This window comes from Bos grunniens, chromosome 18 (assembly GCF_055505025.1).
Source record: "Bos grunniens cultivar Pamir isolate PY7600 chromosome 18, Bosgru_T2T1.0, whole genome shotgun sequence".
Classification (NCBI taxonomy): Eukaryota; Metazoa; Chordata; class Mammalia; order Artiodactyla; family Bovidae; genus Bos; species Bos grunniens.
In genome coordinates, this window is record NC_141182.1 from 32158294 (window position 1) to 32170931 (window position 12638).

A 12638-nucleotide genomic window follows, 5' to 3' on the forward strand; every position below is an offset into this window, starting at 1 on the left:
GGCTGGATGGCATCACTGACTTGATGGACATGAGTCTGAGTGAACTCCGGGAGTTGGTGCTGGACAGGGAGGCCTGGCGTGCTGCGATTCATGGGGTCGCAAAGAGTTGGACACGACTGAGCGACTGATCTGATCTGATCTGATCTGATGGATGTGTTTAAGGTAAATTTTTTAAACTTCCTTGATGACATCATGTCAAGAGGAAGGGAGACCTAAAACTATGGGATCAGGCAAGCACTTTAACAGGACATATTTACCAAGACAGGCTGTGTAGTGAATAGCAATTTGAAGTGGGTCTCAAGGTATTAGTAAGTATTGACCAACTTAGGAGGAACCTAACTTTCCAGGTGTAGACAATCCCATTCTGAAAGCCATGAAGACCTACAATATCCTGGCCTTTTTAAAGAGAGTTAAATGATTCTTTATGTCTGGATCTTAAATTTGTAGAAAGATGTAGAATCAGATGGAACTTGAATGGTGAAAGATCTCAATTTCAAAGAACTGAGTTTCCAGGGCTGAAGAATGCTTTTATCTTGAGGAGAGTAGGAAACTGCTGAACATGGTTAAGCTATATATCCTCCACCTGATGTCTAAATAGTTGTAAAAAAGAACCAAACCAAACCAAACCAAACAAAACAAACCTGTTACTGTAGCAAAGCCCTGAAGTATTGGTGCTGCTGCTGTTGCTGCTAAGTCGCTTCAGTCGTGTCCGACTCTGTGCGACCCCATAGACAGCAGCCCACCAGGCTCCGCCATCCCTGGGATACTCCAGGCAAGAACACTGGAGTGGGTTGCCATTTCCTTCTTCAGTGCATGAAAGTGAAAAGTGAAAGTGAAGTCGCTCAGTTGTGTCTGACCCTCAGTGATCCCATGGACTGCATGCATCCTACCAGGCTCCTCCGCCCATGGGATTTTCCAGGCAAGAGTACTGGAGTGGGGTGCCATTGCCTTCTCCAAAACAAGTACTAGCACATATCGTATATCCAGCAAGATGTTAGGTACTGGACATTTAAACATGACATGGTATCAGTACTCAAAGGGGTTTTTTCCATGAATTTTATATATATATATATATATATATATATATATATCTCAAGATTATAGTGCACTGCAGTTTGGGTTATAGCAAAATTATTCATAAGAATAATCTCAGAAAAGGGGCCCCAAATATAGCCTTAAAATGTTTCTAGGAATCCTAGGAGATGGGTAGAAATGAACTAGATAGTATACCCACAGGAAGGAACTATGAGAAACAGAAAACAGCCTCAGATTTTCTAAAGTGTGTCACATCCAGGTAACTGGGACTGATTACATGTTACTAATTACACGTTAGGTAGATACATGGAGAAGCGGGGACAGGCAAACCTGACAAGACATCTGGAGCTGGATAATATTGGAACTTGTGTTTTGTGCCAGGGAGAGTAAATATGAGGCATTGATTCTGTCTTTGATTTGTTTTAAAACCCAATCAAAATTTTCTTCAGAAATCCAATAAACAAAACATGTTGAAACTTCAATTTTCTAGTTGTGCGAGGTAGTGCAGAGGGAAAGGGAGATTGACACACTGAAGGTCTGTCCCCAGCTACTTTTCTGGCTGGTACTCTCCGAAGATCCTCCCCAAAATTTGAAAAATTTCACTAATAATTGTGTAGTAGCTAAGGGACTTTCAGAAGAGGCATGCTAAGATCATATTTACAATTTAGAATGAAAATATGCATACCTCTGTCAGTGTCCTCAGAAGAACAAAAATTAAAAGTACCCTCTTTGATTAATCACCAATGTATACCATTGTCATACATGGTAGGCATGTGGCTATGATGAAATGAGACACCTTTCCTTTTTAGGTAAACTATCAGAGAAGGCAATGGCAACCCACTCCAGTACTCTTGTGTGGAAAATCCCATGGATGGAGAAGCCTGGTAGGCTGCAGTCTATGGGGTTGCTAGGAGTCGGACACGACTGAGCGACTTTGCTTTCACTTTTTACTTCCATGCCTTGGAAAAGGAAATGGCAACCCACTCCAGTGTTCTTGCCTGGAGAATCCCAGGGATGGTGAAGCCTGGTGGGCTGCCATCTATGGGGTCGCACAGAGTCGGACACGACTAAAGCAACTTAGCAGCAGCATGGAATGCTTAAGGGAAATTTTCCCACTGCTATGGTCACAGCATGGCCATGAGGAAGAGGGCTGACCTAAAATCATTGCCAGACACATACTTTATCAGAACACATGGAGCAAAACAAGTTTTTGAATGAATGAAAATCTTCAGTTTTTTTTTTAAAGAAAGATTAATCAGCTGTTTCAAACATCTTCTAGATCAGAATTTTTCCGTATTCTGCAGAAATATTCACGTATAGAAAGTTCCCCAGGGATATTCATATACATTAGAGTTTCATGATCTCTGTTATCTAGATACATTATCTTATATATTCAAACATTGGGTACACCTCTTATAGCACTTAATGAAAGAAGACAGTTGCAGAATGTTTGTAGACTTAAATGTTACTAATAAGCAAAATTAGACAAGGAGAGTTTATAAAGGTCTGAAGGACTATGTGACATAGTCCTATGTCACAGGCCTCCTCAGAATCAAACTAGATTATTTTGAAGTGAAGTGAAGGTCACTAAGTCATGTCCAACTCTTTTCTACCCCATGGAGAATGTAGACTTAAATGTTACTAATAAGCAAAATTAGACAAGGAGAGTTTATAAAGATCTGAAGGACTATGTGACATAGTCTTATGTCACAGGCCTCCTCAGAATCAAACTAGATTATTTTGAAGTGAGGTGAAGGTCACTTAGTCATGTCTGACTCTTTTCTACCCCATGGACTATACAGTCCATAGAATTCCCTAGGACAGAATACTGGAGTGGGTACCCTTTTCCTTCTCCAGCGGATCTTCCCAACCCAGGGACTGAACCCAGGTCTCCTGCATTGCAGGCAGATTCTTTATCAGTTGAGCCACAAGGAAAGCCCAAGAATACTGGAGTGGGTAGCCTATCCCTTCCCCAGTGGATCTTCCCGACCCAGGAATTGAACCAGAGTCTCTGCACTGCAGGCAAGATTCTTTACCAACTGAGCTATCAGGGAAGCTTTTACTTGGTGCAGTAAGAGATTCCCACTAATATTTAATCTCCCTAAAGCAACCCCTGCCTGGATTCCCAACTGGATATTCCATGTCTCTTATGAACACAATATATATACCTCAAAAAAAGAACCACTTTTAACAAGTAACAAATGGTGAATACAGGTGTTTCAGTTCCACTGGCTGTTCAGGGAAAACATTCATGGGTAGTAAGATGTGTTGAGGGGGGTCAAAGGTAACTGAAATCACTGATGCTCCAATATTATCATTTTGCCAACAGTTTCAGGTTCTCTTCACATTTAATTTCTGACTGAAGCTAAAGTCCAAAACAGTCATTTGAGTTTCACATTATCCTTTCCTTTTAGTCTCTTGAGGACATGCTAAGAATTTGTGAAAATGGCATAGTGTCAGGAAGCAGGAAATCTAAAGAGGTAAATCTAAAGAATTTGAAGCATGTAATCAAGAAATTTGTTTTTGTTTAAGTGATTTGACTTTTTATATAGAAATTTTATCAGAAAATCCCATTTATACCCTAATGAGGGTTTGAAGCTCCTTGGAGCTCTCCTCAGACATTGGGCATTTGGCCTCTTTAATTGAGAGTGAGCTCTGAGGATTTTTGTGTGTTTTTTTTTTTTTTTTTTTCTGACTGAAGTCAGACAGATTGACAGTGTCCCGAGAAAAAGCCCTGACCTGCCTGGAGCAAGGTAATAAATAATTAAGATGTTGAGTGGGATATGATGATTCTCACCTGGCTTTATCCCTCAGCTGCCAGGGGGTTTCCAGACTATAAGGCTCTGAGAGAAAATACTTTGCTCATGTCATAGACCTAGGAGAGAATCAGTAGGAAGTAAAGCAATTATACTCATTGTGTAACTTAATGACACAATGTAATGTGCTTACTAAGTGGATGTGAATATATGTGGGTTATTAAAGCAAGGTTATGGATCTGAAGAAAGCAATAACCAAACTCTAAAACATTTATGACAATATTTAACAAGCTAATATTAAACAGACTTTTAAGAAGTTTCAAGCAACTTCGTATAATAAATGATATTAGCCAAAAAGAAACAGCAGCTCCAAAGAGTCTCAGTCCAATCAATCTTTTTCTCATTTTGTAATAATTTATTTGTATTATTCTCCAAGACACTGTGAACATATGTGTTTATTTCTGCTTTGATATATTGAAACTCATTACCATGAGGCTTTTTCTAAATATCCTCTGAAATATTTATATAAATTATAGACATACCAATATTGCTTATAAATTTACTTTTATTTTATTCCTTTCTTTTTTTTTTTGCATTCAAGTCTTAGTAAGTTCTAATCTCAGCATCTAATTGTTATGCTTCTGTTAGTGGGGACAGAGAACATCCCAGGGTTTATAACTCTCCATCTGTGCTAAAAAGTTAACATTTATTTCATAATATTATTTTTAACATATGCATATCACATAAATAATTTGCAAGAAAATTTGACCTTCTGATATATTATTGATAGCATTCATTATGGCTGATTATATCATGGAGTCTTAATACCATTATACATGCTATATGACAGAGATTTTTGGTTTAAATTTAATTCATAAGTAAAGGGAATACTATACAATTATTTTAAAGTTTTTTGAAATTTTGGTAAAATTTATTGTTCTAGTGATATTTAGGTGAACAGTTTAGTGGCTTTAATCCCACATAGATGTGCAGCCATTACCACCATCCATCTCCAGCACTTTTCATATTGCAGAACTGAAACTCTGTGCCTATTAAATAATAACTCCCCATTCTTCTCTCTCCTCTGACTCTGACAAAAACCATTCAACTTTCTATTTCTATGAATTTGACTCTTCCAGATAGTGGAATCATTTAGTAACTGTCCTTTTTTGACTGGCTTATTTCAAATTCCACAGTGTTCACTGTAGCATGTATCAGAATGGCATTCCTTTTATGGTTAAATAATCTAAAATATAAAATTTTAGAAATCAATAATATAAAATATTTTATGCATATACCACTTTTTGTTTATCCACTCATCTATAGGTGGTTATTTGTTTCCTTTCTTTTGACTAATGTGAATAATAATGCAAGATCATGGGTGTACAAGTATTTCCTGAAGTCCCTGCTTTCAGTTCTTTTGGATATATACCCAGAAATGCAATTGCTGAAACATATGATAATTCAATGTTTAATTTTTTTGAGAAACTGTCTTTCTGTTTTCTGAAACTGCAGCCCTATGTTACATTTCTGCCAACAATGTGTAAGGGTTTTAATTTCTCCACAGTCTTGTCAACTCTTGTTATTTTCTGGTGTGTGTGTGTGTGTGTGTGTGTGTATTTGATAATAACCATTCTAATGGTATACAGTATTATTTCACTGTGGTTTTAATTTGCCCTAATGATTAATGACATTAAGCCAGTTTTTAGTGATTATTATTCACTTGTGGATCTTCTCTAGATAAATGTCTATTCAAAATTTTTGCCTATTTTTTAAAACAGGTTAGTTTTTATTATTGACTAATTCATGTTCTTAAATGAATTTTCTTACTTTTTTCCTAAATGCATGATTTTAGACTTTATTCAAGTTGTTCTTAACAGCAATAACAGAGACCTCCCTACATAAATTTTTCATGGCTTGTCTCCTTGCATCTTTCAGCATGGGATAAACATATTTTATTACAAAATACACAGACATATCTTAAGCTGAACTGTTGTCTGCAGATTCATGAAATAATGGTCAGAAAGACTAAGCCAATTACCTCTTATTACCCATAATTTCTCCAAAGGAGGTAAAAGAAAATTAGTAATAATTAGTTGTATCTTAAAAAAACAAAGAATTGACATAAATGAATTTTGCCTTAGAAATAGTAGAAATTAATTTGGTTGAAGACGCTTTACTAAAATGCAAGTATCAACAATCAGACCCCATAGAACCTGCTGTGTCTTTGTGTCTTTGATCTCCAGTTAGATATCCACCTGAAAACCAGTGCATCTGAATGGAATATATCCTTTCCCTCCAAAACTCCCCATTCATTTTAACCCTCCCTTTCAAGCAACATTACTACCACCAACTCACAAACTTAGGTCAGTAGCTTGACAGTCATCTTAGAGTCTTCTGCACTCTATCTTATCCTTCCTCAACCAATCCAATATAAATTCTGTCCCACAGATCAGTCACAATTTTTTTCATCCCTTTTGATATTTCCATGTGTCAGGCTATCATGACTGGTACACCGAGGAATCTCATAAATGGGTTTTCTGATTGATTTTTGTCTCTCATCAGTTCATTTTATGCATCAAAAATCTTTCTAAAAGACAAACCTACTAATACGTCGCTCTGATCTAACACATTTTTATACGGCTCTCAGTGCATTTAGGATTAGATCAAAAGCTCTGATTTGGCTTGAAGGAAGCATTGTGGCAGCACCATGCTTTTAAAATCTCTGCATGTTCTTCTTTTCTCTTCCTCCCACACTTCAGGATCACCTAAGTTCCCTAAATGAATAGTCTCAATTCTATGGCTTTGCACAGATTGATTCCTATACCTGGAGTACCCTTTAGCTCTTTGATTTTCATAAATCTGACTCATACTTCTGTATCAGTTGACAGTTTAGAAGAAATTCTATGGTTATCTTTCCTTGATCTCTAAATCTGAATAGACTGTTTCCATTCTCTGCTTTCATGCAGCCCATGATTTCCCTAAGGGCATTTATCACATGGTGATATAGTATCCTTTTAATTCATCTATACCTCCCCAGACTAAAAATTTTTGAGGTCAAGTAACAAGTTTGTTTTGTGCATAGTTTAGTCAGTTCCTTACCCTAATGTTTGGTGTTATGGGCTGAACCATGTCCTCTCAAAATTTCTATGTTGAAGTCCTACCCTTTAACATATGAGAATGTGACTGTATCTGGAGAGAGAGACTTTAAAGTGGTAATTAAGCCTGAAGTCAGTTGAGTGGGCCTAAACTCAATCTGACTGATGTCTTTATAAGAAAAGATGCACTACAGAGTATGTGTAACCAGAAGAAAAGATATATATCTATATATACTTACATACACACATATACATACACATCAGGAAAAGGGCCATTTGCAGGTCAAGGTAAAAGGCTTCAGGAGAAATCAACCAGTCTACAATCTTCATCTTAGACTTCTAGATACCAGAGCTGTGAGAAATGAATTTTTGTTGTTTAAGCCTCATAGTCTGTGATATTTTGTTATGGCAGCTCTACAAACTGATAAGTATTGACAGTCAACAAAAATGTGTTGAATGAGTAAAACTTAGGGATTTTTCATAGATTTCTAATGAACTTTGCCCTAATTATTTTATTAACATAATTTTGAACATACTATGAAACATTCTACTATATATTTTTTTCATTTATAAAAGTGATGCAAGTTGGTCATTATTACCCTCAATTTTCAGGTGAGGAAACTGAAATTCAATAATTTTAACTGAGTTTTCTGAGGACATCTCACTCATGGTAAAGCTTAATTTCCAGCCTGTGCTACTGATTCTAAGTTCAGAACATTACTATCATAACCCAATACCTCCTAAATAATTTCTTCTAATCAGGTCAACTTTATTTTGGTTATCCTGTAAATAAAGCAATAGCATTCTGTTCTTTGAATATCCATTTCTTAAATATGTTTTTGTGGTATATGATACTTTAGACAAATCATATAAATTAATCTGGAGAGATCAGCTTGACTCAATGTTTGGTTTATAAGGCCTGAGTCTGTAAGATGCTAATTGATTAATTTGTAAAGTTCATATTAAGTTGCCAGTTTAAAAGGCATGCTTTGATTGTGAAATGTCTTATAATTAATATATGAGAGTTTATTTTAAAGTGAATCAGCTATTCCTGCAGCACACATTTAAGCCTTTTCTGGCAATATTATAAAGTTGAAAGACTATTCAACTTAGAGACAGATAGTTTCATAACTCTCCTGCAAGACTTACAAGTGACAAGTTTTTGATACTCAGAACATCTCCCTGGTTGCCAGTTCTCTTTAAAATAATGTGCACCTTAAAGAATGGTGGTGAGGCCAGAAAGAGTCAGCTCATATAAAACCCTGACACACATTAGGTTTTCAATGTTATTACCATTACCTTTGACATGAAGGAAGAAAGATTTGCTGTACATGTTATAACTGAACATGTCCTCAAATCCAGGGTAGTTCAGCTACATGTAAGATTATTAGGAAAGAAGAATTGGAAATAATAAATTTACATATTTTACCTAAAGCAATGTCATACAAGTATAAGACTCTGAAGAAATATGAATACTTTGTTACTGACACTCCTTTCTTTTCCTTGCAGTTCTTCCAAAAGGCAGCTATCTATTTGTAAGCCAAGAGAAAACTTCCTTTTTCCATAACCGAGTTTATACAGTGAGAGTAGAGCTTGAGGAAATGAAAGACAGCTGGTGGTTTGGTCTAGTCTCAGAAACACTTTCTTCGTTTACAAGGAAGAGGAACCCCACCATCACCAAGCCTGTAAGTTGTCTTTAAGTCTGCTTCAGTGTATTCTCTTATTTGGTCTGTAATCATCTCTTTTATTACTTAGCTGAAGTTCAGTTCTTGCTCCATCTTAAAGAAATCTTTAAATCATGTTTCCATTCACTGTTAAATGGTTATGGGATGATAAGATTATTAGAATGGCCTACAGCTGATGGACAGGGAGGCCTGGCATGCTGCAGTCCATGGGATTGCAAAGAATCGGACATGACTAAACAACTGAACCAAACTGAACAGCTCTTAATAGCTTACTCTTAGTAACTTCTATAGAACCAGTGCATGAATAATGGAATTTTGCAAATCTGGCATGCTCTGGTTACATTCAGTTTGTTGTCAAGTGTGTCCTAAGTTAATGGGCTCTACCAAGTTCACCATGGAAGAAAGTGTCTTCCTCCATCTTTCTTAAAAAGTTGATGAGCTTCTGCCATGCCTTCATTGCATCTGTGATGTTTTTATTTTTTTATTTTTTAAATTTATTTTAATATAAATTTATTTGTTTTAACTGGAGGCTTTTAAAGAACTGGCTTACATGTTGCTTGTCTCTTATTTTAGGGGTTATTTGTTTTTTGAAAATCATGAACCTTGCACCTTTCCAAAACAAACAAAAAAAAATAACTATATATGCTATTACTGCTAGCTCTGCCTTTTCTGTGTTTTGGCCACAAATCCTTTTCTGTATTTCTATCATAATGCTAATGTCTACCTGGCTGTGTCCAGTTAAAATATACATAGTGACTGGGTTTGCCAGAAAGATGATAGAGTAGGGGGTCCCTAGCATTATTTCTTCATAGCAGGAGCAACTAGCAGATATCCACATACAAGAATGCCATAATAAAATTCTCAGAACAGAGTAAAGGACTCCCATGGACTACCAAAAAGACAGTCTGCATTAGAAGAGTAAGAAGAATTGTTTCACTTTGACTGTGTTACCCATGCACACACTGACAGGGATTCTCTGGGTCTATAATTTATCCAGTAGAGATACAGAGCCCAAGGTATATATTCAGCATCCCCAACATCTAAGGCTGTTTCTAAGAGGCCAAATTCTGTCTCATTAGGAATGTGGGGGAGGTGACAAAGCTAAATCACCTGGAGTCAGCCAGGAAGAAAGAAGAGAAATAGGACACACAGTGACCAGCACATGGATTTTCATGGTGTCTTTGTAGCCCTGCTAGCAGCCTCACCTGACCAATGAGTCCATCCAGCCACTTTACTCACTCATGGAGCTGACCTGGTGTCTCTGTCTGCCAGGGAGTTTGGTTGGCAGTTTTGCCTGCCTTGGGTTCCCAGCCAGCAACCCAGCCTAGCAGGGGGCACAGCTGTTGGCCTCATCCCGGTAGCAAGCCATGTCAGAGACTCTGCCCCGCTGCAGAGCGTAGCCTATGCTTAACCAGGCAAGAAGCCAAGCCAATGATCCCTATGAAACGAAAAGCATACCCTGTAGCTCAATGGAAGCAGAGAGCCCAGACAGTAACCCCACCCAATTGTGGAGCCCAGCTTCCAGCCCCACCTAACTCTGGGGTACACACACCAGCCTCACTCAACCAGGGAACTTAATCAGCAACCCTGTCCAGATTTGAGGCATAACCTGCAGCCTGCCCAAATTCGTAGCCTGGTAACAACCCAAACCTACAGCAGAGCACAGTCAGCAGCATTGTCTGGGTAGATAATCTTGCCAGTGATCTTTCTCAACTATAGAGCACAGGTTTTGGCTGTGCAGAGTCAACCCTGGAAGGCCTGCTTGAAGGAAGAGTCAAGACAACACCACCAGTCTTCCAGGAAGCACAGCCTGGGACCCCACTCAACCAAAGGTGATTATGGAGCCTAGCCGTGAACCCACTCAGTTGAAAAGTCCAACCAAGTGAACACTAATCAATGAATTCAGTAAATTTTCAGGATAGAAAATCAATGTACTGAAATTAGTTTTATTTCTACACACTGACAACAGACTGTCTCAAAAAAAATTTTAAAGAATTCCAGTTAAAATATCATCAAGCACAAATACTTAAAAATAAGTTTAACCAGAAGAAGTAAAAGATATATATACTGAAAATATAAAATACTGATGAAAGAAGTTGAATAAGGCACAAATAAATGGAAAGATATTTCATGTTCATGGATTAAAAGAATTAATATAGTGAAAACGCCCATACTACCCAAGAAGACCTACAGATTTAATGCCACCCCATCAAAATTCCAGTATCAGTCCTTACAAAACTAGAAAAAAATATCCTAAAGTTTGTATGGAACTACAAAAGACCACAAATAGCCAAAGCAATCTTGAGAAGAAGTAAACACTTTGAAGCATTACACTTTCTCATTTCAAACTATACTAAAAAGCCAAATTAATTAAAATAGTATGGTACCAGTATAAAACAGGCACACAGAACATTGAAACAGAATAGAGAGCTAAGAAAGAAATCCACTCATATACAGTCAACTAAACTTCCACAAGGCATAAGAATACACAATGGGTAAAGGACAGCCTCTTCAACAAATGATGTTGGGAAAACTATATATTCACATGCAAAAGAGTAAAGTCACACATTGTCTTACATCACTCACAAATGAACTCAAAATTGATTAAAGACTTAAATGTAAGGCCTGAATCTATAAAACTCCTCAAAGTGGCATGGGGAGAAAACTTGACATTTGTCTTGACATGGTTCTTGGTTGTGACACCAAAAGCACAGGAGACAAAAGCAAAAATAAACAAAGTAGTCATATAATCAAAGTAAATGGCTTTTCACAAAGAAGATGTACAAATGGCCAACAGATACAAGAAAAGATACTCAGCATCACTAATCATCATAGAAATTCAAATCAAAATCACAATGAAATATAACTGTACACCTGTCAGAATAACTATTATCAAAAAGACAACAAATAACAAGTGTTAAAGAAGATGAGGAGAGAGAGAACACTTGAGCATTTTTGGTGGGGATATAATTTGAAACAGCTATATGGAAAAGAGTATGAAGGTTCCTCAAAATAGAAAAATAGAGCTGCATATGATAGTCCTCTCATGTCTGGGTATATATCCAATGGAAATGAAACTAGGATCTTGAAGAGATGTTTGCATTACCATGTTTACTGCAGCATTATTCACAATAACAAGACATGGAAACAACATCAGTGTCCACTGACAGATGGACAGATAAAGAAGCTGTGGTAAATATAAACAATGAAATATTATTCAACTATGAGAAAGAAGGAAATCTGTAATTTTCATAACATGGATGGACCTTGAGTGCATTATGCTGAGGAAATAAGTCAGACTAAGGACGGCAAATACTATATGATCTCACTTGTATTTGAGATCTAAAAAAATTAAATTCATAGAAACAAAATAGAACCATAGTTGCCAGGGCTAGAAGGTAGAAGCAAATGGGAGATGTTTGTCAAAGGGTACAAACTTTTATTTATGACTTGAATAAGTTCTGTGGATCTAATACACAACATTGTGAGTTTACTTAATTTTACAGTATTGTAAACTTGAAATCTGCAAAGAAAGAAGATGTTAAATGTCCTCAGCACACACAGAATGATAACTGTTAGAGGTGATGGATGTGTTACCTAACTTGAGTGCGCTAATCATTTCACAAGGTATATGTATATCAACTTATCATGTTGTGTACCTTAAGTATATGAATTTTATTTGTCAATAAACCTCAATAAAGCTGAACAAATATGTGTATATATATTATATATATATAATATATATAAAATGATGTGGGTGGGACTTGTTAAAAATAGAGGCGATATACACTACCAGGAAGGCAGAATAAAATCTATTTTTGTAATTGGTGTTTGTCTTTTTCAGAAAATAAAAATACAATTATTTTTTGGAATTTGAAATTTCAGAAAAATTACCACAAGTAATTCGTTCACAATCCATAACAGAGAACCATTGTTAATAATTGATAGAATATATCATATATAATTTCCATTTATGCATATGATATAATGCATTCACATATAAAAATATATATGTATATAATTCTGTTTTATGTTAACAATGCATAGAAATCTGAATGTCACAA

The 12638-nt window shown here is 36.4% G+C and overlaps 1 protein-coding gene across 6 annotated transcripts in view; it reads left to right on the top strand.

The window, feature by feature from the left end:
• LOC147353361 (uncharacterized) overlaps positions 1-12638 on the top strand; it is a 64355-nt gene that overhangs the window by 7130 nt on the left and 44587 nt on the right. For all 6 annotated transcript variants that reach the window (XM_086349554.1, XM_086349557.1, XM_086349553.1 and 3 more), the window contains exon 2: positions 8399-8574. The gene's annotated coding sequence lies outside the window, so the exon portion shown is untranslated. The remainder of the gene's footprint in view (positions 1-8398; positions 8575-12638) is intronic.